A 27,964-nucleotide genomic window follows, 5' to 3' on the forward strand; every position below is an offset into this window, starting at 1 on the left:
AATTAAAACACTTGTTACTTAAAAAGAGTTCCATATTTCCTACCTTAGCTTACCAGACTTGTGCGTAGGTTTGTGGTAACATGGCTTTTGTAGGAAAACACGTTCCGTGGTGCATGACGGGATGCCAGGAGGTCTTGAGTGTGTATGACCGGAACAGTGTAAGCCAGCAAGCCCATCATGTGATTGCCCTGTTGTAAGAATCCTCAGAGTATGTTTCTCGGTTGGGTTTAAGGTAAGTATGGGTCACAAAGGCTAGTAAGTACACTTTTCCCTGTATTTGTCCTTAATTTGTATCAATCTTTTCATAAGCATTTATGAAGTACCTGTTGTATGTGAGGGCTTATGACTACGTTCTTAGACAGCTAAGGGCACACACTCCGCCACCGAGAGCCTCTGAGTTGAATGGAAGACTGGCTATCTAAACCTAAGTTAGAACAAAGAATGGTAAACGCTATCCAAGCATTCGGTCTCTTAACAGAACTTGGACTGGTTTTTCTGTGCATGACAGTGACATGGCTGGCTTCCAGTTAAAGAGTCTTTACATTATTTCCTATGGGAAGTACTGTGTAATTTATCATTGTTTTGTTTTGCTGGGTTTTCATTTTGTTTTCTACAATCAAAATAACTGTCCTGCAGGGGCACCTGGGTGGCTCAGTCGGTGAAGCGTCTGCCTTCAGCTCAGGTCATGATCCCGGAGTCCTGAGATCGAGCCCTGTGTCAGCTCCTTGCTCAGTGGTGAGCCTGCTTCTCCCTCTCACTCTGCCTCTGCCACTCCCCCCTGCTTGTGCTCTGTCAAATAAATAAAATCTTAAAAAAAAAAAACGAAGATTTTCTCCCCACAAGAACATGTATTACTATGTAATAGAAAATGCATTTGCAGAGATTTGGGGCATGTTGATAAGGATACTAAAATAGGTTATTCTAGTCCTTTTCTAAGTATATTTTTCAGGATGGATATAAAAATGGAGTGGAATGTTAATAAATTATCTGATTAACAAAAACTATTTCACTTGACTGGTTAAGATTTTAAATTCTTAACATTTACACATAACTGAATTTAGAGGATTTGGAAGGTACTGTAATGTCAGTGATAAGTCCCTGGTAAAGGTCCACCTCAGTATTCTTATATTTAAGATTCAGAAATATTTGTACCTAGTAGGATGCTTGACACATGGTAAGAAGATAATTTGTTAACAAGAAATAAAAAACACTAATTAAATTTAGCACAGTGCCTCATTGGCATGAATACACTATCAAATTCTCAAGAGTGTAAGAACCTTGTTTTATGATTTTTGGGGGGGGGGGTTGGGGGTGGGAGTCCTATTTCCAACCCCATCTAGCTTAGTTCTTTGTGCGAACTATTAGGATAGACTGGGCCATGTTACAAATAAACACGAAGTCGGTGTGGCTCAATACAAAAATTTAACTCTTGCTCATGAAATTCTTGCTGATGTGGATCGGGCAGTCTTCCTCCATCTTTAGGTATGATAGCCCTCGGGAACATGTGGCCTCCAACGTTGTCAGATCAGGAAAACTGCAGACTAGCAGGTGGTGCTAGATATTTTTACAGACCAGACTTGAAAGAGACCGGCCTTCCACCTACTCTGCTTTGTCCAGAACCTAGACATGGGACCAACCTAACCTCCACCAAGACAAGGAGCTGTGCACAACGCAGCCATGTGCTGGGCGCTGACAGTTTGCTACCTGAGGCAGGTGCGTTTGATAGCTCATCCCTTCCGTTATTTACTTACATAACCGGCAAGACCTATTACTGGTGCGAGGGATTTATCGCTGATTAGGAAAGATCAAATATTCTTAATTTTGGAAAAGAATATATTTTAAGGAATATATTTGTATTGTATTTAAGGCTTCTTTTACCTTCTCTAACCTTTTCATTATCATGAAAAGTTTTGAAGTGTCCAGATGGTAGTTTTATAGTTACTAAAATGCTCAACATTCATGTTCTCTTTTGATTCCTTGAATAACAGAATATTAACCTTCCTAAGAGTTAGTAACAGACTCAGAACCCAAGACACATAGCTAATAATTGGTAAAATTGAAACTTGAAACCCAGATCTTTTGATCCCTAAATTTCCAGCTTGTTCCAGATGGCTGCAGAGCCTTTTGGTATCCCTTTTTAAGTGAAATTGTTCAATTTTTTTTTTAATTTTATTTATTTATTTGACAGAGACACAACGAGCAGGGGAACACAAGCAGAGGGAGTGGGAGAGGGAGAAGTAGGCCTCCCGCGGAGCAGGGAGCTCGACGTGGGGCTCGATCCCAGGATCCTGGGATCCTGACCTGAGCCGAAGGCAGACACTTAATGACTGAGCCACCCAGGCACCCTGAAATTGTTCAATTCTTAATCCATATCCCGCCATTCTATAATTTTCTGCACCAAAGCTATTGATCATTCAGTCCGGGTGCAAGGCTCACTCTTGTTTTTGAGAATGGTTATCATGGCAATCCCATTCAGAATTGAACATTTACCTTTTCAAGACTGGGGCATTAAGGATCTAATTGAAATAGCTCATTGCACATAATACTCTAAAGGTCACTGAGGAATCCCAGGATATACGGAGACACTCTGCTTTTTCTGCCCTGTCTTGGTCCACTCTTGGCCGTGTTAGGGTCTGTGTGCCATTTCCCTCCATGACTACAGTCACGATGACCAGAAGCACTTTTATTGTGCACAGGTAATAAAGAGAATTTTTAAATGTCACTGTGTGGTGAAGCAGGGGCACTCATGCAGTTCTAACTAGCAGGGGTGCAAAGCAATGGGGGCATCACGCCCAGTCCCTGTCACAGCTCCCCGCTCTGCCATCTCAGCAGGAAAGCCATCACAGTAGGCAAATACATGAACATGATTGTGTTGGCATAAAACTTTAGTTATGGTCCCTGAAACTGAATCCCATGCAATTTTTACATTCCTCAAAATATTCTTCTTTTGGGGGTGACAGGAGTGGGCTTGACCCGGCATGGGGTCACCATCCCAGCTGCTGGACTGGTCCCAGCAGCTCCAATCCCATCATAGCAAACTTCTGCCTGACCCCGTGTATAAATGACGGAAACGCAATTGGAAGTAACAGGCAAAAGGAGAATTTGGCGGCTTGTCTTATAAATCACAGAAAAAACACTGGTGACGTGCCCCAACAGAGCAGGATGCCAAATCTGTGGTTGGAAATACAGGGCAAAGGGTCCCTCCCATCAGGAGAAGGAGTTGGCAAGGCCGGTGGAGGCTGCCGGGACCCCAGGCCCATGTGAGCGGAAACCCAGTCCTAGAGCGGTTCTCATCCACAGCCATGTGGTGAGAAATTAGTGACAGGAAGGTATTAATGCTTGCAAATGAATTCCTTTTTTCAGTGTTACTTAGAGCATATTCAAGTATATCCCTATTGTCATTCCCACACACTTGCACTTCATTAGGTTTCTTGAGAACAACAGAGGTCTGTTGGGGAAAAACAAAAACCACTAGCCTGGGCAGCAAGACCGCGATCAAGAGAAGGCCCACTGCACTAGTCCTGCAGGAGCGCAGAGCTCCCCACCCAAGAGACAGAGAGAGAGAGGCACACATACAACGTGCTCCCAGGCTGCCAATGGGCTGCTCGTGATGGTTTGCTCCAGATCGACATGGTTCTCAACCTACAGGTTGAAGTTCATCGCTTCTGCCTCAAGTTCACAGAATATTTTTCCCACTGAGGCTTAGAAAGAGTCATCCAAAGCTTTTCTCCTGGCCCACATTTTCTCCTGGAATTCCTCGGAAAAATGATCTGACCCGTTGCTGGCTGACCCTGGGCAGGGGAAGGAGATCCGAGAGGAGGTCCCCACAGCCAGGGTGTTGGGATTCTATTATTTACTTTCTGGAAGCTGCCTGTGCGTGCCACGCTCTTAGGAGACGCTAGGGCGAAGTAAAGCGAGAAGAATGGAGGCAGTGGTGTGGCGGCAGGTGACAGGAGCAGCTCTGACGATTCTGCCTTTAAAGCCCACTTTTTGTTCTGTCGATATGAAGAGGGGAGAACAGGCTATGTCTTCAAACAATCGCCTGTGCAGAAATCCTATCTTCAGCTCCCCAAAGCTGTGTGTGCTTTCAGAGGCTGAACTACTGTTATGTAACTGGCTCAATTTCATATCTGGGGAAAAGCAGCTAGCACTGGCTCAGTTTGGTGAGGCTTGTTCTCGGAGCCTGGTTTTCTTTTCTCCCCCAGGGCAGGATAATACTTTACAACATCTCTGTGTTAGCAGAGTTCTCTATCCCAGCTGTCCCCTGCTGCAGCTAGAGAGGATGCTCGGGAGCGGAGGGTGTCTGAGGAGCCTGCAGCAGAAGCGCTGGGCCCCAGGGGTCCTGCAAGGTGGCTTGAGCCCCGGTCCCAGGGACTGGGCATCGGAACTGCTCCTCGAACCCGTGGACCCAGGGCCAGGACCTGCAGCCTGCAAGATTCAGCCCTGGGCGCAATGGATCGCTTTCTGGGGAGTGAAAAAAAAAAAAAAAAAAAAGCTGTTTATCCTCCTCCGCACCTGGGGACTTAACTTTTTCTCTTTCAAAGGGAAGAATCCTAAGGGCTCAGTCTCTGAAACTGATGAAGAAAGCAGCAGTGTGCCCACCTGAAAGCGTTCGGTCTTTATAAAGTTCAGGTCAGAGTCTCTCTCCAAACAGTGTCTTACAGAGATAATCATCCCACCAGTTCTGAGAAATGTAGAAAGAATCTTAATTTCAAGTGACTCATTTAATATAGATGCAGCCTATTAAGTTGTCTATTTTGAAATCTCAGTGTATAAAATCTTCAAATGGCTTCTAAGAGTGTTCAGCTCTGTTATGGCACGTGAAGAGCATTATTAAAAAGATTCTAAATGCATAAAGAATAATGGGCTCACCCTCCCACTCTGGAATGTTTAGAGCAGAGTCTGAGATCCTCTACCCCTTTCTCGGTGTCTCCTGCATGGGGACAGTGTCACACCCCGGAACAATTCCAAGAAAATGCTCCTTTCCCATCTCCTGTTAGAGATGGGGCAAGGACGGGTTGGTTATGGACTATACTCCAGTCCTGGCCTTGTCATGGCCAACCTGTGTGCCTTTGGGCAAGTTGTTCAACCTCTCTGAGCCTTGTTTTTTTCCAACTGCAAAACAGACGGTTCCAGCTCAGTCCTTGAATGACAAGATTGAGACAGTGCCACTGGAAGGATCATCTAGTGCAATGTCTCCTCCACCAAGCTGCCCATACTCCTAGCTCAGAGGTTTCAACACTGATGCAGGAGAATCAAACATAAGGAGGTACAGTGCTTTCAGGTTGAGAAAATTTGCAAATGTAGCTTCAAGGCTCTTTTGGGCCCCACAGCAATCACGAAACATAACCTCCAGTTAACATTACTATTCCCTGCTAGAGATGAACAAACTGAGATTAGGAGAGGTCAGGTAATCTACTCCTAAGCACACTGCTAGTACGTAGCATAAGAAGAACCCAGACCTTGTGGCTCAGTTGGTTAAGCGTCCCACTCCTGATTTCAGCTCAGGTCATGATCTCAGGATTGTGGGATGGAGCCCCATGTCGGGCTCCTGCTTAAGATTCTCTCCGTCTCCCTATCTCTCTCTCTAAAAATAAAAATAAGAAGAACCCAGGCCTTTAACTCTGGGTATTACAGATTTTCTACCTGATTCCCCAAAAAAGACCACCAGGTCAGACCAGCATGGCCCAGCCAGTTTAACCAGTGTCCCCTAGGTGGTGGTGGCCTTACTTCCTGAGCCTTTATTTTCACCCAGGCAGAACTTGAAGGGGAACTCAGCCCTTCTTTGTGTTCCCACAGGGGAAACTCTACTAGGCATTGCTGAGCAGTGTGGATCTCAGGAGATTTTATTTCACTTCGAGGGAGCTGAAGGCCAGAGGATTTGACCTTGCATCCCCATGCCCCACAACATCCTCACCTCCACAGACTGGCCTCCTACAGTCCCCTCTCTCTGCCTCAGCCCAGGCCAAGTAACCCAGAGAGAGGAAGGGAGGAACACCTGCGATGCGCCATGTAAACTCTGAAGCAGATTCTCTACTCCCAAACCAACGACTGTAATCCGACAGCCAACCACACCCAGGAGAGAGGGACAACTTCCCAGTTCCCATAAAGGAGAGAGTTGCTTGGAGGCCCCAGTCTGGCTGGAAGAGGGGCAAGTTGTCATGAAGCTGCATTTGTAGAGCAAGCACGCTGTTTGTATGATGTGACAAAGCATGTGGAGGAAAACGAAGACAAAGTGACCAAAGAGACTTCAGCGTTCTGCCAGGTGCACGTATTCCTGCTGGAGGGGCTCACAGCCTAGAGGCAGGAGACCACACAGGATGAGTCAAACAGCGGCAGGGAGAAGCCTGGGAGAAAGTGCCGGGCGGGAGCTGGAGCCACACCGCGTGGCCAGACACTCTCTTAGAACCTTCTAGTTATGTAAAGCTAACAGGGAGACCAATTTTCCTTTCCTCCCCACCCCACTGGCCACTGCCGCCTACTTGCTCCCTGTAAAGAGAGGGAGCTTTAGCTTATGTGCCCCCCAGCTGAGCCGAAAAAAGATAAGCTTCCTTGGGGCTAGATTAACTGCTTTATCAAGCCAGGAGGCAGCCAGGCCTGGTTTTTAAGATAGGAGGCCCTTACTCTCTGCCCTTTGGCCTTTCTGGCTTCTCTTCCCATGGGCCAGTTCAGCACCAGGCGTGACTTCTCCAAGAGCATTGCTGTTTGTTTACATACACACTCACCATTATACATACTGTTGGATATGGGGGAAAAAACTAGACGAAAAACACTTTAAGCATGTACTTATCTTTGAATGGTAAGATTAAAGGTGTTTATGATTTTCTGTGCTTTCTTTTTTTTTTTACAATGAATAAGCATTCTTTTGAAGAATAGAAAATAATTGGTGTTGCAAACAAAAAGCCAACCTGAGAGGAGGGAAATACGGATGGACAGGCAAGGCGGTGAGAAAATGGAAACCCCAAACCAAACCAAACCCAAACCAAACCTTAGAAAACCAGGGCAGGTCCCCGAAGGGAGCGCGTTCCCTCTGCTTGCTGGCTTCGGAAGCCCGCAGCCCCTGCTGCTGCCGCGCTCCGCCCCGCGGGCTCTCACCTGCCCCGCACCTGCCCGCCAGAGGGCGCCCTGGGGCCGCCGCCCCGCGTGCTCCCCCGCCGCTCACAGCCCCGGGAGGCGGGCGAACCGGCGCGGAAGCGAGGCACCCGGCAAGGCGAAGCGGGCTCCGGGCCGAGTGGCCGTTGGCCGATGCGCACCACACCTCACGCCGCCGAGCACAGGTAACCGTCGTCCGGGCCCAGGGCCGCCCCCGCCCCGGGTGCAGTGCCAGCGGCCGGCGGAGCCGGGCTGCCGCGGGCGCCTCTGGCCCGGGCTCCTGCGCCGGAGTCTCCCTCCCCGCGCGCTCTAGCCCCGCGCAGGAGCCCGGCTCACCTCTGCGCCCCCACGGCACACCCAGGGCAGCTCGCGACTGGACCCCACTACTCCCAAGAGTGATTGCTCTGGGCTTTTGCAATTTAAAAAATTAGGGAAGTAAAACATACGTAGTAGTATGTAGTTGTGACAAATCCATGTCTGTGTATATTAAAAAATCAGCCTCCCTTCACCAAATCTTACCGACTCCCCTCTCCATAAATAACTAGTAATAGGTTTTTTTAAGATTTTATTTATGACAGAGAGAGAGGGGGAATACAAGCAGCGGAAGCGGGAGAGGGAGAAGCAGGCTTCCCGATGCGGGGCTCGATACCAGGACTCTGGGATCATAACCTGAGCCAAAGGGAGACGCTTAACCGAATGAGCCACCCAGGCGCCCCTAGTAATGGGTTCTTAAATGCACTTTTATCCATGTAGTAAGTCTATCGTTGTAGCTATCTGTATGTTTGTCCATCTATTCATCCATGCCTGGAAGAAGATTCATCAAAATGTTAACGGAGGTAATTTATAGATGGTAGAATTAGAACGATTCTTCTTTTCTGAATGTTCTACAGTGCAAATGTGTGTGGGAGGAGAGTTGTTACCATATTTAAATCGCATCCACTCTTAAGGCTGCCCTGACCTCTACATAAAGCGGACTCATGCCCACTGGCCGCTCGGAGCCTCTTGCGTGGAGAGATTCAGCATTACCACGTCCCGGCTTCACCAAGCAGCACTCCGGGTTCCCTAGTAACAGAACCCAGGGTTGAGTCTCCGTGATTAGTGACTATGATGGACTTCGCTACTGCCTGCATTTTTACCAGTTTCCGATTCCTCGGAAAATGTTTGCTGCTGGCTTCTGGGAAATAACAATAGAATCACGATGATGGTTTTTATCAAAACTCTCTGGGTCAAGAACCTATTCGAAGGGGCATTTTTTTTTCTTTGTGATTCTTGAAAAGTGATTTCGAAAATTTTCTTTGATTTTGGAGGGCAGAGAACCCAAGTTCCGATTTAAAAGCTGGTTCTAACCAACCCTGAATCTTTATTGTCTTTGAGAGTTATGTAGCAATTATAAGTCTCTTCCTCTCTCCTTCCTGGTTTCTAAAAAGCAGAAAAGGGTTTGGTGATCGGTTTAAGAACGCGGAGCCCAAACAGGTCTTTCGAGGATATTTTTGAGGAGCAGATGTGTGCAAACCCGCGCAAGGCTCCCTTTTGAAGCTGCTTTGCAAGGGTGGTCTGGTTTGACTTTTGTATATATAACTGATTTATTAAAAATACATATATTTTAAAAACCACAACTTTAAAAATAATTAAAATGTTTAACATTTTGGTAATCAGTGGAGGAAACAAACAAACAAAAGAGCCCTATTTAAGCTTTCCATTCCCTGGTGATCAACCATTTCCAATAAATTGTTTATTGAGCACCTGTTTCAGCACCAGCCAACATGATCAGCACAGGGTGAGAGAGGACAGAGAACCAGACCCCCCCCCCCACCTCCAATCCCCAAATCTCAGGGAATCCACAGAAAATCTCATTTGCTTCCAAGCCTGTGGGAAAGGCCTAATAGAACTCCAGGGATTCCCAGACTTTGACATTTCACCAACAAATAAAATTCCAAATAAATTTAGGGACAGTGAAGGTGGGCCAGGTTTTAATTTTGCCAGGTAAGGTCATTCAAAAAGAACCTGTCATCTGCTGTCACTACTGTTTCTATGAGACAGGACACAGTGACATAAAAAGGACATGATCTCAGAATAAAGGACTGTCTTAAAAAATAAACTTCACTTTATAAAACATTTTACCATATTTTCTTTAATTTTTCATGTTTCCAAAGTGAAAATGTTAGCAGCTTGCATTTTGCCTATTTTCGTGTCTTAGCCACTAGAGCATGAGGACCATAAATGAGTCTTTATTTGATAGGAGGTTTTCTTACACTATTTTTGGGCCATCATGTTGAATATCAGTGAACACTGCCAAATACACTGAGGTGAGATATAGTAGACATTTGGCTGAATTTATACTAATTCCTAATTTATACTAATCCTAGGATCCTACACTAATCCGGTACCCAAACTTTCCAACTTAGACAAGTATACCATCATTTATTTTATTATTTTTGAAATTTTATTTTATTTAAATTCAGTTAATTAACATATAGTGTATTTTTAATTTCAGAGGTAGAGATCAGTGACTCATCAGTTGCATATAACACCCAGTGCTCATTACATCACGTGCCCTCCTTAATGCCCATCACCCAGTTACCTCATCCCCTCACCCACCTCCCCTCCAGCAACCCTCAGTTTGTTTCCTAGAGTTAAGAGTCTCTTATGGTTTGTCTCCCTCTCTGGTTTCACCTTGTTCCATTTTTCCCTCCCTTCCCCTATGATCCTCTGTTTTGTTTCTTAAATTCCACAAATGAGTGAAATCATATGATAATGTCTTTTTCTGATTGACTTACTTCGCTTAGCATAATACCCTCTAGTTCCATCCACGTCAGGCAAATGGTAAGATTTCATTTTCTGAGGGCTGAGTAATATTCCATTGTATATAAATACCACATCTTCTTTATCCATTTATCTGCCAATGGACATCTGGGCTCTTTCCATAGTTTGGCTATTGTGGACATTGCTGCTGTAAACATTGGGGTGCATGTGCCCCTTTGGATCCCTACATTTGTATCTGTGGGGTAAATACCCAGTAGTGCAATTGCTGGGTTGTAAGGTAGCTCCATTTTCTACTTTTTGAGGAACCTCCATACTGTTTTCCAGACTGACTGCACCAGTTTGCATTCCCACCAACAGTGTAGGCAGGTTCCCCTTTCTCCGCATCCTCGCCAACATCTGTCGTTTCCTGTGTTGTTAATTTTAGCCATTCTGACGGGTGTGAGGTGGTATCTCATTGTGGTTTTGAACCACCATTTATTTTATCTTATTTATTTATTTTATGATCTCAAATTAAAAATTTATTAATGTGCAGTAGACATTAGTTAATGGGCAGACAAGTACTAAAGTAAGAAATTGAGTAAAAATTGACTTTTGCCATCACTACAACCAAGCGTCTTAAACCCCTGCTATATCTATACTAGATAACCATACTTACATCTATGTCTATATCTACATTTAACTCTACTTGATCAATCACCTTGATTATTTTTTGGTCAATCATCTTGAAATTAAATATTTAATGTATGCCTATCTTGTTTATGTTAAATGTTGAAATGTAGCGATCCGAAGGGGCACATGCACCCCAATGTTTACAGCAGGAATGTCCACAATAGCCAAACTATGGAAAGAGCGAAGATGTCCATCAACAGATGAATGGATAAAGAAGATGTGGTATATATATATACAATGGAATATTATGCAGCCATCAAAAAACCCGAAATCTTGCCATTTGCAACGATGTGGATGGAACTAGAGGGTATTATGCTGAGCGAAATAAGTCAATCAGAGAAAGACATGTATCATATGATCTCACTGATATGAGGAATTCTTAATCTCAGGAAACAAACTGAGGGTTGCTGGAGTGGTGGAGGGGTGGGAGGGATGGGGTGGCTGGGTGATAGACATTGGGGAGGGTATGTGCTAGGGTGAGCGCTGTGTGTAAGACTGTTGAATCACAGATCTGTACCTCTGAAACAAATAATACAGTATATGTTAAAAAAAAAAAAAGAAGATAGTAGGAAGGGAAAAATGAAAACCACCATTTATTTTAATTTTAGATTGCTTTTGTTGTTCCTGTTGGGTTTGGACTTTAAGTGCTTTCTAGATAATTGAAGGCCCTTTTACTTGGATTCTCATCAGTTGAAGACACTTTGCTAGTGACCACCCAAAGAATTGAGCATTTTGATATCATAGTCTTTGGCTGAAAGTGTTTCCCAAATTATAATCATTGCATTTCAAGAAATCAGTGCTTTGAAAGTGGGTTATACTAGCCAACTGCTTAAAATGAGAAGGGGCAGGGGCAGCAGATGTTGGTGGGGAGGGGAGGTGGTCAAGGATCAGAAGCAGTGGAGAAGGGCAAGGACAATAAGAATCAATTGAGGAGCAGCTGGGTGGCTCAGTCTGTTAAGCATCTGACTTTGGCTCAGGTCATGATCTCATGATCCTGGGATTGAGCCCCCACGTAGGCTCCAAGTTCATCGAGGAGTCTGCTTGTCCCTTTCCTTCTCCCTCTGCCCACCCCCCCACTCATGCTTTCTCTCTCTCTCAAATAAATAAAAAAAATCTTTTAAATAAAATCAATTAAAATGAAAGGGATGCTATATACAATTTTTTTAACCCTTTCTAGAATTGAAGCAGATACTAGGACCAACAGTCATCTCATTTCTTGAAAGCAATCCAAAAGGGCATTAAATCACCCAGAAGTTGAAAGCTGTTTGTAGGAGAGGGCTCCCCTGATCTGCCATCCCTTACCACACGGATCTCAACCTGCCGGCATTGCCCAGGCCCGAGGCCTGGCAGCATAATGACAAGACAGCTCCCTGGATGGCGAGGGAGGCAGGAGGTTTTCTGGGCACAGGCTCTGCTGTATTAGAGTAGAAATGGAAACCTCAACCTTAAATATGACTTTTCCCCCCCAAACCTAACATTAGCTGGTGTTCAAGTATTTCAACCAGGGAAAGCAAAAGCTTTTAGTGGTTTCATCTTATCTTGAAATGGAGAGTTTGACCCAGGTCCTGGATATCTGGGAAAAGGATGCAACCTGAGATTTCTTGAGCTTCTATTTCCAAAGAACCTTCCATCAGAATGGACTTTGCAGAGAATGCACACAACTTTGGCGCTCCCTGATCTTCATCCTTGACTCTGTTCCCTTATTCTTTTTTGGTCAAGCCATCCCAAATCCTGTCTGCAGCTGTCGGACCCACCCACTCCTGGTTGGTACTTTTATCCCTGACTTCTTTCCAGAGCTCCAGACATGTATTTTTGTCAGCTTGCTGAACATCTTGCACCCAACAGGCGCCTTAAACTCAGCATATCCCAAATCAAACTGATCAATTCTCCCTGCCACTGACGGCAGCCTCCTTCACCTTCAGCCACATTGTCATTTATCACATTGCTCAAGTTGAGAACCTCAGTGTCATCCTCAACTCCATCCCTGTCCTTCACCCCCATTTCCTAATTGCCACCAAGATCCATCCTCTCCTGCCCCCCCATTTCCTGCTCTCCATTCTCTCGTCTTCACCCCACTGTTACTGCCCTGCTCCGGGCCCACATTGCCTCTCACCTGCACTGGGGAACTGTCTTCTCACTGGTCTCGGGGTCACAGTAGCACCCCACCAGAACCTGTCTGCACAGCTGTCAGGGAGATCCCTGGGAAACATCACTCAGTTTCCATCTGTCTCTCGCTTAAACCTACCTGACCGTTCTCATTGCCAGGACGACAGCTTCCAAACTACTGGTCATGCCACACCAAGTTCTTCCCACCTGGTTCCCAGCCGTCCCCGTGTCTTCCTAGGACACCTGCCACCATGCATCCTGCAGGAGAGACTACAGTCTGCCCCCAATGTATGTTCTCTCCTTCCTGATTAAAATCATGACAATTGCTAATACAGTATAGTCTTTCTTGCCGTCCAATATGGCCAGGTGACAAAGTTCCGGATGCTGGAATGTAAGCACAAGAATCATGAGAGAGTTTCCAAAAATTTTTGCAGGAGGGATCTAGAACATGTCCTTTACTCCTTTTCTGTTGCCCCCTTTTCCATCCTGCAGCCTGGAACAAAGGTGTGATGGCTTCCATTTTGGACCAGGAAGGTGAGGGGCACACCCCAGGGCAGGAGGAGCAGCAAGCTGGAGGGTGCCGTGGAGCAGAATCGACACAGCCCTGACTACCTACCTCTGGAATTTTCTGTGGGAACCTGTGGCAGAACAATGCTGCCTGCTGCGGGGTCTAAGCTGCTCTTTGGACATTCCTCAGTAATTGTCCTTCGCTGAGTCGTGCTCACTGGTTTACAGATCTCTCTAGCCTGGGAGCTCCTCCAGGGCTGCGGTGTAAGCAACTGCGTGCACGTGCCCTTCTCTGCCTTCCTCTTGGTCGGCTCAGTTTGGCACAGACAGAGCAGGCATCCAGGAAACGTTTGCGGAGCTAGTGAGTATTGATAACGGCTCCGAAGAAAGCTCCCTCCCCTCTCAGCCCGTAGGGTTGACAGTATAGACTCCTGCCGCGTAGCAGCCGAGGGCAACTATGTAACCTCCCTGTGCCTCAGTTTCCATCTCTGCCGAGTGGCTCGGTAGCGCCTCCAGCGTGTTGGAGGACTACATGACCGTTTCAGCGAGGCACTCGGCGCGGGACCGGCCCACAGATGGATGGGGCAAACAGCCGCGGTTAGCGTTTCGTGGTTGTCTCTCTCCCGCATGCTCGCTCCCTCTTCTTCGCTCCCCTCCCTGTACTTTGCTTTTCATTAACATTTCAAATCAAAAAACAGCTTCTGAGCCCCAGGACTGTGCCAGGACAAACACAGTCGCCACTCTCCCCCCCGCCCCCCACGCCGGGGAGGGGAGCTCGCTGGCTCTGGGGGAGGCAGACACAGAAACCCGGAGCTGCAGCAAGGCTGAATGATGGAAGTGCTCACCGCTTCCCTGGGAGCACAGGGAGGGAGGCAGTCACCGTGGGCTGGGGGAGAGGCGGAGGACCCGGCGAAATGGGAGTGGAGGTGGGGGGAGAGGCGCCTTCTGGCAGAGGTGGCCAGCACGGTGTGGTCCGGGAGCTGCCAGTGTGGTTCAGTAAGACTAGGCCCCTGGTTCTCACACCGGAGCATGCGTCAGAATCCCCGGGAAGCCTTGGTGAAATGCAGATTGCCAGGCCTCTTTACCAGCATTTCGGATTTATTAAATCCGGAGCAGGGCATGAGCTTTTGCATTTTTTTTTTTTTTTAAGATTTATTTGTTTATTTCAGAGAGAGAGTGCGCTCAAGCGCCCTTGGGAGTGTGGTGGGAGGAGGGGCAGAGGGAGGGGGAGGGAGAATCTCAAGCTGACTCGGCCACTCTGCGCTGAGCTCACAGCCTGAGCCCAACCAAGAGGCGGATGCTTAACCGACAGAGCCACCCAGGAGCCCCCCTGAGCTTTTGCATTTTTAACAAGTTCCCAGGTGGTCCTCCTGTTCCTGGCCAGGGACCACACTGTGAGCACCGGGAGTGGGAGTGGGGGCAGGAGTGGTGAGAAGTAGAGTGGGCTTCACACGCCGGCTCGGGAGTTTAGATTCTGTGACAACAGTGACAGAACTATGGAAGCGGTTTCAGGAGAAGAGCGTACAATGAGACCTGTGTGGCCCAAGTAGGTTTTAAGGGCACACGACTTCAGAAGGGAAGACGTGAGGAGTTGAATCCAGGTGAGTTGCGGGCGGCCTGCGTCCTGCTGCGCGTGGGGCCCCGCCCCGCCCCTCGCCCCTCGCTGCTGCTTTCTCCTGCTCACAAAGGAAGAGGTGCATCCCTTTTTTTCCAGGCTTAAAGCCTCCCCTGGCCTCCAGGCCATCATGCTGTCTCCTCTGGACAAACCGTCTTCCAAACACCTTCAGCCTCTCTCCCCCCCGCCCCGCACCCCTTCCAGTTGGGCATCGTTGAAGCCAAACCTTCAAACACATAGGAGCTCCCAGAATCCCACTACCTAGGAGCTTCTTTTGGCTGCTATTCTTGATAATTTTTAAAAATATATTTATTTTGTATTTGAGTACAGTTGACATACAATATTACATTAGTTTCAGGTGTACAACATGGTGATTCCACAAATGTATACAACATGCTACGCTCCCTTGCAGCTCCCATCTGTCCCCATAGGACGCTATTACGATACCATTGACTCGATCCCCTGTGCGGTGCCTTTCATCCCTGTGACTTCTTCATTCCATAACTGGAAGCTTGAGCCTCCCACCTTATGCCCCTTCGCCCGCTGTGCGCATCCCCCCACCCTCTTCCTTTCTGGCAACCATCAGTTTGTTCTGTGTACTTAATGGATCTGTTTATTTTTGTTTGTTTGTTTATTCATTTGTCTTTTTTTAGATTTCACATATGAAATACTGATAACTTTCCTTTAACCAAAAACTTCTCAGTGAATGGTCATCGCGTGTCCCATTTCTTCACCCCGGGTCCTGACAGCACCCCACCCCCGCCCCCAGTCTCATTGGCACCTGCCTAAACAATGAAATGGTAACTTGTTTTTCTTGTTTGCTTTAACAGCTTCACCACTTCTCCCACCAACATGTCTTAAGAGAACCCACATACAGAGCTCTGGTAAAAATAGTTAATAAATGTGGAAAATGCCTCAACAGAATTGAATTTTTAAGCCTCCAGGCCTTTATTAACTTTCCTACTGCAAAACAGCTTACAGGAGATCTGTACGTGATGAGAATATTTTATTGTCCCTGAGTTAGCAGCACAATCCAGTTTGTCCGAACTGATGAAATTAGAACAAAATGGAGACTTATGTAAAGTATAATTCCACAAAGATATTATATAATTATATAGTATCATTCCTGGTCTATGTAGGGCTCAGTTCCTTAGAAACAGGACTTATTCACCTTTGCATTAACTACTGTAATGAAGTGTCCCCCCCCCCCGCCCCCCATGGATTGTCCATCATTTGTTTCTACATTTTGAATTTTTTTTTAAGGCTTGAAATAAAAATGGGTCCTGTGGAAGTCTGGGAGCAGAAGCAAAAGCTGCTCTTAAAGGTTCTTCATTCAAATGTTGTAAACAAAACACGGAACCTTCATGGAATCCAGTTCAAGCTCTTGAATGTATAACAGGGATTGGCTTCTCTCCTGAAGAGGCCGTTTTCTGAATGTTGCTTATAGCCAGAGACCTCACATTTCTGTTTTGAACTTTTCCCCTTCTTCTGGACCATTCAGATATTCTGAAATGTCTCCAAAATGAATTTCTGACTCAGGCGCTGAGTCTGTGTGGCTCATAATGTCAATGAATCAGAAGAGCTAGGAAGTTACAGAAACCAGAACAGAGAGGCCCACTTCTTATTAGTAAGTTCTCCCCTTTTAAATATTTCTTCTCCACTTTCTTCCTGCTGTGGCTTTGCAGAAATCCACAGCTTTCTCAGCTGTTCATGTTCTGGGAGCAAGAATAATGTTTCTATTTTTCTAGTCAAGGAAAATACCAGCAATTCTTCCATTATCAGAATCTTCTCAGGTAAAGGGCCTCTCTTCTCTCTCTCTTTTTCTCTCTTTTCTAGAGAGAGAGTGAGCATGCTCAGGGAGAGAGAATGTTAAGCAGGCTCCATGTTCAGCGTGGAGCCCGAAGTGGAGCTCCATCTCCTGATCCTGAGATCATGACCTCAGCCCAAATCAAGAGTCTGATGCTTAACCCACCCAGGCGACCCCAGCAACTTCCTCTTTTAAACACAATTCTGGATTCATTGACTTTATTTGGAGAGAGGAACAGAGCAGAAAGATCACAGAAAGCCTGTGATCTTGACTCCCAAGCCCCTCTTCCCCTGGATCCCTCAGAGAGCTCGCACAATGGGAGGCTCATCCCCAACCCTGCAGGTAGTCTGTGCTGCATTCTGGAAGGGAGCCCCAGAAGCCTAGTGGGACAGCTGAAGGAGGGGTGGGGAGAGGACAGGTGGAGGTGTTTTCTTCCCTTCTAACTCTGGTGACCCTCCCCAAATTAGAAGAGAAAATTGCTCACATTATTTTACACCTGAGGCAATCCAGTGAAATCCAAGTGTTAACCTTTCTGGTTTAGTTGTTCTCTCAAGTGCAAAGGTTTTAGAAGCCAATGAAAAACTGCCAGAATATTGTCTCTTTCACTCTGGCTCCTGCCAACTTAATTTGAAATTGGCTTTCTCAATTCTCCTTTTCTCATCTGGGAAGAACCCAGACAGATTTCTGCCTGCAGGTGATAAAATCCTGCCCCACCTCCACCCTAGATCTGCTTCTTCTAGTTTAGGTTGGGAGGTTGGCTCAAAATGACAGTGGGGACGACTGTGGCCACTGAGGATTGTCCCAAGGGCAATTCAGCTGCTGCCCAGGGCCTGATGGTTTTCCTGAAGACTTGCAGTTTTTCAGAAAGGGAATGGTAGGGAACTGGGGAGAAATGACAATAAATGAAAGCCTAAAATGCCCTGGAATTCCTTCAGGTAAGACATCATGGAAATATTACCAACTCTTTGAAAGTCATCCCAAGGTTTAGCATAGGGCCTGGCACCAGGCAGATACTTGCTACATATTTATAGGATGAATGAATAAACAGACTGCTAGAATGAACTAAATAAGCACCTGATAAATACTAGGGATGTTCTTTATATTTTATTTCATTTGTTTTGCTCTGAAGAATGTCTTAGCCATTTCCCACAATCTTGTTTTCAGATTTAATCTTGTTTCCAGTTTGATGAATACAGTGGCCACTGGCCCAAAACCCCTTCATAGCATCAGCAAAGGTGACTGCTTTAATGGCATTCCATCGCTCTGAGGCTGTTAAATTTGAGCATACCAGTGGGAAGGTTGGAAACATTAATGCCTCTGGAAATATGTGAAACATTATCAAGAGCCGAGGATTCTACACGTTGCATGCGACTATCAGGAAAACAATCGATGTATGACCTGCAGAGGTGGGTGTAAACGCCCCTGCCCTGGGCTTGCTGACATTCCTTTCAGCTTCCCCGTGAAGATGATCTCATGAAAGGTGGAGATGGCCAGGGGTCATTCCTTTCTGAGACCAGGTAGAGCTGGTCAGATGACAGAGGTTGTCAGATGACAAGTGGAGATGATCAGGTGACATTCTTCCCAGCTGCGGGAGAAGATGATCAGATTGTTTTTCTCAGATTGTTTACAGTAGGCATTTGTAGAATTTGCCCACCCAATGTGCCATCCAGGAAGACCCCAAGCACAACTGGGTAATTATAAGCAAGACCAGGGATGTCAGCCCTTGCCAAGGGAAGGTTATGAAGAGCAGTGGGATAATGTACATGAATGTCCTCCGGGTCTACACTCGGGTGGGTCCCAGGACTAGAGCTCCCTAGCACCTTCCCAGACCAGCAGCCCAGGGGCCATGAAATCCAATGCCCACTCTCTTGAATCAACGCCATACTGATTTGCTCAGTGGTTTTCAAACTGTGTCCTACAGTTTGAGATGTTCTGCCCAGAATATCTGGCAGGGGGTGAGGTATGTGTAAAGCTTCAAGCACCCCCATTTCTAAATTGAACAGCCCTGTGCTTTGTTTTTTAATTGATTTTGTATGGTAGGTTTCCTCTCTTCTATTAGAAGGTAATTCTTCATTTTCAAGCAATAATGATAGTCTATGAGGCCAAGTATTAGGGTTCTGACAGTTCTAACATGGGACCCTGCCTCCTATAGGCACTTAACACATGTTCATTAGAGGGGAGAGGCACTGCTTTCTCTGAACTTCATTTCCAAATCACAACACTTGGGCCTGAGTTTCCATTCTTGTGACTTTCACTGACAAGGAAAACTGAAACCAACCTGAAGTTGGACCTTTTTTTTTTTTTTTGCTATTGTTTACCGAAACCAACACCTGTTGTTTATTGAACACCTAGCTCATAGTAAGCACTCAATGAATGTTTGTTGAATGGATGAGTAATTAAATGAAAGATGTTTAATCCTATGCAAGTTACTTGCTCTCATTTGTAAAATGAGCCTAAATCCACCTCCTTTGCAGTTTGTGGTGAGGAGTAAATGGAAGAAGATAGGTGAATTGTTTAGCACATAATAGAATCAAATGTCATTTTATTCTCTTCTCTTTCACATAATCAGTAGATATCCCGAGTGTATTTAGTGGAGGTGACCTCATAAATGAAGAAGCAGGCAGTGAAGAACATGTTGGTGGCCACCAGCCGCATAGTCGGATGAGGGAGGATGGCCATGTGCACTGGCCTGGTGTAGCTCCTCATGGCCCCCAGCGACATTTTGCTGGAAAAGGATAATCCACCATTCTGCCCTGTCTGAGTTTTCATTTGCTGCTTTGGACTTTCCTGCTGGGCTTCAGGCAGAGGCTGTGATGGCGTCAGGAAGACTGGCCAGAATGATCATATAAGAAAGTAAGCTCTCGTTGGGGAAGATGGTGGCCAAGACAAAAGTTCTCTTTTGGATGAGTTGTTTTTAAAATCTGAAAATACATTTCTGGGAACTTGAACAAAGTGGAAGATTTACACAGAAAAAAAATCTGAATCAATATATGAACAGATAAATAACCTGGTGTATGATCTGCCTACAGACAGTAATGGAACCCAGAGAAAGTTGAAAGTGATCTCCCTACTCCGTAAAGGCCTCTTCTTGCTCTGGATACAGCCATTCTGAATGCTCCAAAATGGGCCATGTAATTTCCAAGAGTTCAGAGCTTCCCCTACATCAAAGCTGGCACTTCTTTGTCATAGTCTAGGTTTCAGCATAGGGGAATGGATATACATTAGAAACATAGTATTAAACACTGCTGTCCTTCAGTGAAACTTTCTGCCTCTCAGGGCTGATTGTATCTACACTGTGTGTGTGTGTGTGTGTGTGTGTGTGTGTGTGTGTGTGTATTTTACTTCAAGGTGAAGGGAAATGGGGGACAGCTTCCTCCTAGTCCTAAAAGATTTCCTAAGAGTTTTTTTTTTTTTTAAGATTTTATTTTATTTATTTGACAGAGAGAGAGAGAGACAGCTAGAGAGGGAACACAAGCAGGGGGAGTGGGAGAGGGAGAAGCAGGCTCCCGGCCGAGCAGAGAGCCCGATGCGGGGCTCGATCCCAGGACCCTGGGATCATGACCTGAGCCGAAGGCAGACGCTTAACGACTGAGCCACCCAGGAGCCCCAAGATTTCCTAAGAGTTTTAAAGATATTGTGCTTTATTCACAGACTTTGCATCTAGTCTGGATATAAAAATTGCTTTTATCTATGCACTATGCCAACAAGAGTGGTTTCATAATTTGAGAGGGCTAGGTTAGCTTAACTACTGAGCTGGAGGATGATATGTATATTTCAGATACAATGTAGGGATCTAATTGTTCAGTTTAAATTGGGTCAAAATGCCAGTAAAATGTTAAATTATTTTCTTTAATTTTTAAAGAGATTTTATTTATTTGTGAGCATGCATGCAAGAGAGAAAGAGAGAGAGAGAGCACAAGCAGGGGGAGCGGCAGGCAGAGGGAGAAGCAGGCTCCCAGCTGAGCAGGGAGCCCGATGCGGGGCTCCATCCCAGGACCCTGGGATCATGACCTGAGCTGAAGGCAGAGGCTTAACGACTGAGCCACCCAGGTGCCCCAAAATATTAAATTATTTTTATACGATATTCTACCATGCCATCTGTTTTCTCCCTGTAAGTTCACACCGGCACACCACTGTAACATCTGTCAACAAAACGGCCTTGAACTGCATAAAAAAACACAAGTAACTTTGTCTATGGAAGTGATGCCCAGATAAACACGCAAACAAAGAATTTCAGGTTGGGCGTGTCCTCAGCTCAACATAAAATGGACTAACGGTATGAGATATTTTCTAGTTATACTCGCGTCTTTAACAAACCTCATTTGGTTGATCTTCAAGAGGTAAGAATGGAATCTTAGAGAAGGCCATTCCACCTGTCGCATCAGAATGGTTAATGACCCTCTTGGTCAGGTCATCATTTCCCACGCCCTGGGGCAGTGGTGTGCTGATGAGCTGCCTCGCAAAAACAAAAACCAAACCAAAAAAAAAAAAAAAAAAAAAAAACAAAAACCAAACCAAACCAACAACAACAACAACAAAAATCAATTCTGATTGATTTGTGGTACTTGCCACCTTCCGTAAAATACTCCTCCTGCCGTGGCCGGCGTTGAGCTACCAGCAGGGACTGGCTTGCAAACTCCCGTACTTAACAGTGAGACGCGGTGAGCTGGCGGGAGCCGCCCTGCCACACTCCCACCCCGGGGCCTTATGCCTGCTCTTACTTCTGCCTGGAACGTTCCAGAGACCTTTCTCCTTGCGTTGCAAACTGGTTCTTCCGCTAGCATTATTGGAATCCTCTGGTGAATTAAACAGTGATATAAAGCACTTGGAAGAGTGTCTGGTATACAGTGAATGCTATTTAAGGGATGTTTATTAATATTCTTTTCCTTCACTGATCATCAAGACCAAATTAGGAGTTCATCTTGTGTGTGCGTGGCCTGCTGTGCTTCTCCTCGTGTGGTACCCTCCTCGTGGGGTACCCTCCCCCCCCGCCCCCCCCCCCCAGCACTATCCTGGCTTCCTTCTGACTCTGGTTGGCTCAGGCTTCGTAATGTTTGCTGTCGCATCCCTGGCTAGCACAGTGCCCAGAAACTGGGAGACACTCAATGTATCCTTGTGAAATAATAAGCTGCTAGGTCATTGAATCTGTTGTTTACTACCAGCGTGAATTAGAAATCAAGAGGGTCAGTGTGCATGTCAAGAAATGATTATGAGGAGCAGGTAGAGGGGATGATGCAGTGATAGCTAAAGAAACTCTGTTTTCTGAGGCTGTATAGGCTTTATTTGTGTTGACAGAAAGGGTATTCTTTGATCGGAGTAGCCAAACTGACTATGACTCAGTTTGAGGTCTGCTGGTGTTGTCATCGACAATTTCGTTATCATGCAGGGTAGTGACTTTCTTGGCATTACAAGGACGCTTGTAATTTCAGGAACTCTCTATTTTTTTCAAGATCCTTATCTTATGTATGTGTCTTTGGCGGGGGCAAGTAGGTAGAGGTTGTCTCTAAAATAGCTCTAATGAAATCTTTTTTTTTTTTTTGATTGACTATAAATGCTTCTTAACCACTTTGGAGTTATGGATTCCTTTAAAAGAGTTTGATAAAAGCTTCTAACCAGAAAAATGCTCTGTGCACATGCATACACCAATCTTACACACAATTCACTTGTGCACTTCCAAAGAACCCCAGTTTAAAGCTTCTGTCTTCATACATTTTGTCTGATTTATCTTCATGACAATTCTTGAAGTTGGTAGGGGTGGAAGCAAAGAGTGATGAGTTCATTTGCCCAGAAAACTTAATGGTAGCAATTACATAATTGACCAAGATAACATAAATAACCTAACCTAGCCATCCAGAGTGACTACTGCAAATTGAAGTGCTATTTTAAGGGAACTTGCTTTTATTATGAGGTAATATCTTCATTCATTCATTCATTCATTCATTCTTCCAAGGTTTTATTTAAATGTAAGTTAGCTAACATATAGTGTAGTATTAGTTTCAGGGGTAGAATTTAGTGACTCATCAGTTGCATATAACACCCAGTGCTCATTACATCACGTGCCCTCCTTAATTCCCATCACCCAATTACCCCATCCCCCTGCCCATCTCCCCTCCAGCAACTCTCAGTTTGTTCTCTGTAGTTAAGAGTCTCTTATGGTTTGCCTCACTCTCTGTTTTTATCTTTTTTTACTTTTCCTTCCCCTGCCCTGTGTTCATCTGTATTGTTTCTTAAATTCCACATATGAGTGAAATCATATGGTATTTGTCTTTCTCCGACTGACTTATTTCACCTAGCATAATATACTCCAGCTCCATCCATGTCATTGCAAATGGCCAGATTTCATTCTTTTTGATGGCTGAGTAATATTCCATTGTGTGTGTGTGTGATATATGTATCACATCTTCTTTATCCATTCAGCAGTTGAAGGACATCTGGGCTCTTTCCATAATTTGGCTATTGATAGTGCTGCTATAAACGTTGGGGTGCATGTGCCCCTTCAAATCAGTATTTTTATATCCTTTGGATAAATACCTAGTAGTGCAATTGCTGGGTCAAAAGGTAGTTCTATTTTTAACTTTTTGAGGAACCTCCTTACTGTTTTCCAGAGTGGCTGCACCAGTTTGCATTCCCGCCAACAGTGTAAGAGGGTTCCCCTTTCTATGCAGCCTCGCCAACATCTGTTGTTTCCTGTGTTGTTAATTTAAGCCATTCTGACAGGTATGAGGTGGTATCTCATTGTGGTTTTGATTTGTATTTCCCTGATGCCGAGCGATGTTGAGCATTTTTTCATGTGTCTGTTTGCCATCTGTATGTCTTCTTTGGACAAATGTCTGTTCATGCCTTCTGCCCATTTCTTAACTGGATTATATAGGTATTTTGGGGGTGTTGAGTTTGATAAGTTCTTTATAGATTTTGGCTCCTAGCCCTTTATCAGATATGTCATTTGCAAATATCTTCTCTCATTTAAAGGTTGCCTTTTAGTTTTGTTGATTGTTTTTCTTCACTGTGCAGGAGTTTTTATCTTGAAGTCCCAGTAGTTTTTGCTTTTGTTTCCCTTGCCTCCAGAGACCTATCTAGTAAGAAGTTGCTGTGGCCAACGTCAAAGAGGTTGCTGCCTGTTCTCCTCTAGGATTTTGATGGATTCCTGTCTCACATTTAGATCTTTCATCCATTTTGAATTTGTGTATGGTGTAATAAAGTGGTCCAGTTTCATTCTTCTGCATGTGGCTGTCCAATTTTCCCAACACCATTTGTTGAAGAGATTTGTCTTTTTTCCATTGAATATTCTTTCCTGCTTTATCAAAGATTAGTTGACCATATAATTGTGGTTCCATTTCTGGGCTCTCTATTCTGTTCCACTGATCTATGTGTCTGTTTTTGTGCCAGTACCATACTGTCTTGATGATGACAGCTTTGTAATAGAGCTGGAAGTCCGGAATTGTGATGCCTCCAGCTTTGGTTTTCTTTTTCAACATTCCTTTGGCTATCTGGGGTCTTTTCTGGTTCCATACAAATTTTAGGATTATTTGTTCCAGCTCTGTGAAAAGTGCTGGTGTTATTTTGATAGGGAGTGCATTGAATGTGTAGATCGCTTTGGGTAGTATAGATATTTTAACAATATTTGTTCTAATCCATGAGCATGGAATGTTTTTCCATTTCTTTGTGTCTTCCTCAATTTCTTTCATTGGTGTTCCATAGCTTTCAGAGTACAGATCTTTTATCTCTTTGGTTAGGTTTATTCCTAGATGTGGTTTTGGTGTAATTGTTAATGGGAGCAATTCCTTGATTTCCCTTTCTGCTGCTTCATTATTGGTGTATAGAAATGCAACAGATTTCTCTACATCGATTTTATATCCTGTGACTTTGCTGAATTCATGTATCAGTTCTAGCAATTTTTTGGTGGAGTCTTTTGGGTTTTCTACATAGTATTATGTCATCTGTGAAGAGTGAAAGTTTGAATTCTTCCTTGCTGATTTGGATGCATTTTATTTCTTTTTGTTGTCTGACTGCTGAGGCTGGGACTTCCAGTCCTATGTTGAACAACAGTGGTGAGAGTGGACATCCCTGTCGTGTTCCTGACCTTAGGGGAAAAGCTCTCAGTTCTTCCCCATTGAGAATGATATTCGCTGTGGCGTTTTTGTTATGGCCTTTATGATGTTGACGTATGTTCCTTCCATCCCTGCTTTCTTGAGGGTTTTTATCAAGAAAGGATGCTTTATCTTGCCGAATGCTTTTTCTCAATCTATTGAGAGGATCATATAGTTCTTATGCTTTCTTTTATTACTGTGGTGTATCACATTGATTTATTTGCAGATATTGAACCAGCCCTGCAGTCGAGGAATAAATCCCACTTGATCATGGTGAATAATCCTTTTGATGTAATCTTGAATTCTATTAGCTGGTATCTTGTTGAAAATTTTTGCATCCATGTTCATCAGGGATATTGGCCTGTAATTCTCCTTTTTAGTGGGGTCTTTGGTTTTGGAATCAAGGTAATGCTGGTCTCATAGGATAAGTTTGGAAGTTTTCCTTCCATTTCTATTTTTTTGGAACAGTTTCAGAAGATTAGATATTAATTCTTTAAATGTTTGGTAGAATTCCCCTGGGAAGCCATCTGGCCCTGGACTCTTGTTTGTTGGGAGATTTTTGATTACTGATTCAGTTTCTTTGCTGGTTATGAGTCTGTTCAGGTTTTCTATTTCTTACTGTTTCATTTTTGAGAGTTTATATATTTCTAGGAATTTATCCATTTCTTTCAGACTGGCCAAATTGTTGGCTTATAATTGCGAATAATATTCTCTTAAAATTGTTTGTATTTCTGTGGTGTTGGTTGTGATCCCTCCTCTTTCATTCAATTTCTTTGGGTCCTTTCTCTTTTCTTTTTGATAAGTCAGGCAGGGGATTTATCAATTTTGTTAATTCTTTCAAAGAACCAGCTCCTAGTTTCATTGATCTGTTGTACTGTTGTTTTGATTTCTATATCATTGATTTCTGCTCTAATCTTTATTATTTCCCTTCTTCTGCTGGTTTTAGGCTTTATTTTCTGTTCTTTTTCCAGCTGCTTTAGGTGTAAGGTTAGGTTGTGTATTGAGACTTGTCTTGCTTTTTGAGGTAGGCCTGTATTGTGATATACTTCCCTCTTAGGACTGCCTTTGCTGCATCCCAAAGGTTTTGGACTGTCGTGTTTTCGTTTTCATTTGCTTCCATGTATTTTTTTTTTAATTTCTTCTTTAATTTCCTGGTTTAACCCATTCATTCTTTAGTAGGATGTTTTATTATTTTTTTTTAAGATTTTATTTATTTGAGAAAGAGAGAGAGCATGAGCAGGGGCAGAAGGAGAGGGAGAAGCAGGCTCCCCACTGAGCAGGGAGCCTGATGCAGGGCTTGATCCCAGAACCCTGGGACCATGCCCAGAGCCGAAGGCAGACACTAAATCTACTGAGCCAACCAGGCACCCCTAGTAGGATGTTCTTTAACCTCCATTGGCTCTTTCCAAAATTTTCCTCATGGTTGACTTTAAGTTTCATAGCATTGTAGTCTGAAAATATGCATGGTATGATCTCAGTCTTTTTGTACTGGTTGAGGCCTGATTTGTGACCCAGTATGTGATCTATTCTGGAGAATGTTCCATGTGCACTCAAAAAGAATGTATGGATGAAAAGCTCTGAATATATCTGTGAAGTCCATCTGGTCCAGTGTGTCATTCAAAGCCACTCTTTCCTTGTTGGTCTTCTGCTTAGATGATCTGTTCATTGCTGTTGAGTGGGGTATTAAAGTCCCCTACTATTATTGTATTATTATCAATGAGTTTCTTTAAGTTTGTTATTAATTGATTTATGTATTTGGGTGCTCCTAAGTTGGGGGCATAAATATTTACAGTTATTAGATCTTCTTGTTGGATAGACACCTTTATTATGATATAGTGTTCCTCTTCTTCTCTTATTACAGTCTTTGGTTTAAAATCTAGTTTGTCTGATATAAGGATGGTACTCCAGATGAGTAATATCTTAACCATTTTATCAAGTCCTAGAACCTTTTGCAGTTTCATTTGGACACGCCATGTTGGGAATTGTCATTGTCATTCTTGTGTTCATTGCTCACTGTTGCAAACAGACAACTGGATGAGTTTTTAATTGGCCCAAGACCTAATAAATGTATCAAATTCAATCTTTTCAATTTTATAATAAAAACTGCACACCAAATACAGGTGTTATCAATCTCTGAGCTTTCTCATGTTTCTGCTAATGGAGGGTGGGTGTTACAGAGAAGGGCAACAAAAACCATTTAGTTTATATTTTCAGTTCATTTTGGAAGCTGGTTTCTTTTCCTAATTTTTTTCTTGCCCATGCAAATAGTTTGATGCATTTCTATTCCCTGGAAACAAATCATGGCAGTGGACGTAAGCAAGTCATGTCATCTCTAAAAGGAGGGATTAAGTTTGGAGTTTCTGATGTCTCTTCTGTTTCTAACATTCCATGGTTGTCTGATTCTGTCTTGGAGACTTTGGGGAGGCAGGAAAAGGCCAACCAGGATTAAACATGTTCTTTAGATAATCAACTGTTTGCACTTGAGCAATGAAATATGAAAAACTTCTGTTCTCAATCTCTTACCAAGTTTCACAAGAATGGTGAGAGGCTGATCTCTAACCATGTTGTGGATAAGTAGAGGTATCAGAAATGAAATACTAAGTCTTACATCATGATGCGCATTTCAGGAAGAAAAATGGAATATTCTGAAACAAAATATCCATGTGAATGACTTTTCAAGGGGAAAAATATAAAGAACCTCTTCACCAGAATTAGAATATTTCTTGGGCATCGACACGGCAGACACACTGCTGCAATGAACCTATTTGGAGATGACAATGTTATAAGCATCTTGAGAGGTAAGTGTGACTTAAAAAAACCCCAGCAATATCATCAATGAGTACAGTACCATCAAGCTTCTTTTCTCTAGAAGTTAATTCTATTTATTTAAAAGGATCCTCCAGGATATAATTTTGAATGTTGTCAGGAACAACAGGAGTTTTTTTCCCTTATGTCCAATCCTTCCAAATCCCTGGAGACAGCATAAACATACACAGTATACTGTACCCCTGTGTGTTCAGGGGGAAAAAGCTTGCCACTCACATGGTACCAGATATCTGAGTTAATTCTCCATACGTCCTGTGACTCACTTTGTAACAGTAAACAAATCATACTTAAGAATGGAAAAATCTGAGCGATGAGAGATTGGAATTATCTGGAGCCTTGGCTGCACAGCTTGAAAGATTTTTTTTAGAGCTGTTTTAGAGATAGCTTACCTCTATCCTCCTGCCTGTACACATATACATAAGATAAGGATCTTGAAAAAGCAGGGAGAGAGCCCCTGAGTATACAGCAAACCCAGAAGAAGGAAAGATAGTT

At 44.2% G+C, this 27,964-nt stretch overlaps 1 protein-coding gene and 1 long non-coding RNA gene across 12 annotated transcripts in view; both read left to right on the plus strand.

Annotated features, from left to right (window-relative positions):
- Positions 1–1,366: 1,366 nt before the first annotated feature.
- LOC118546205 (uncharacterized) lies at positions 1,367–6,824 on the plus strand. The gene is made up of 2 exons (XR_004922485.2): positions 1,367–1,713; positions 5,800–6,824. It is a non-coding gene; the product is annotated as an uncharacterized LOC118546205 (long non-coding RNA).
- Positions 6,825–7,151: 327 nt separating this feature from the next.
- Positions 7,152–27,964, plus strand: part of CTBS (chitobiase) — a 63,385-nt gene continuing 42,572 nt past the window's right edge. For 2 of the 11 annotated variants that reach the window (XM_078072829.1, XM_078072821.1), the window contains exons 1-6: positions 7,175–7,277; positions 13,123–13,498; positions 15,406–15,552; positions 17,724–17,965; positions 19,129–19,412; positions 27,274–27,444. The gene's annotated coding sequence lies outside the window, so the exon portion shown is untranslated. Of the gene's footprint in view, positions 7,278–13,122; positions 13,499–14,109; positions 14,739–15,405; positions 15,553–16,252; positions 16,380–17,723; positions 17,966–19,128; positions 19,413–27,273; positions 27,445–27,964 lie in introns of those variants that run through there. The other 9 variants (XM_078072828.1, XM_078072825.1, XM_078072824.1 and 6 more) reach the window with 9 other exon arrangements.

Source organism: Halichoerus grypus, chromosome 5 (assembly GCF_964656455.1).
Source record: "Halichoerus grypus chromosome 5, mHalGry1.hap1.1, whole genome shotgun sequence".
Taxonomy (NCBI): domain Eukaryota; kingdom Metazoa; phylum Chordata; class Mammalia; order Carnivora; family Phocidae; genus Halichoerus; species Halichoerus grypus.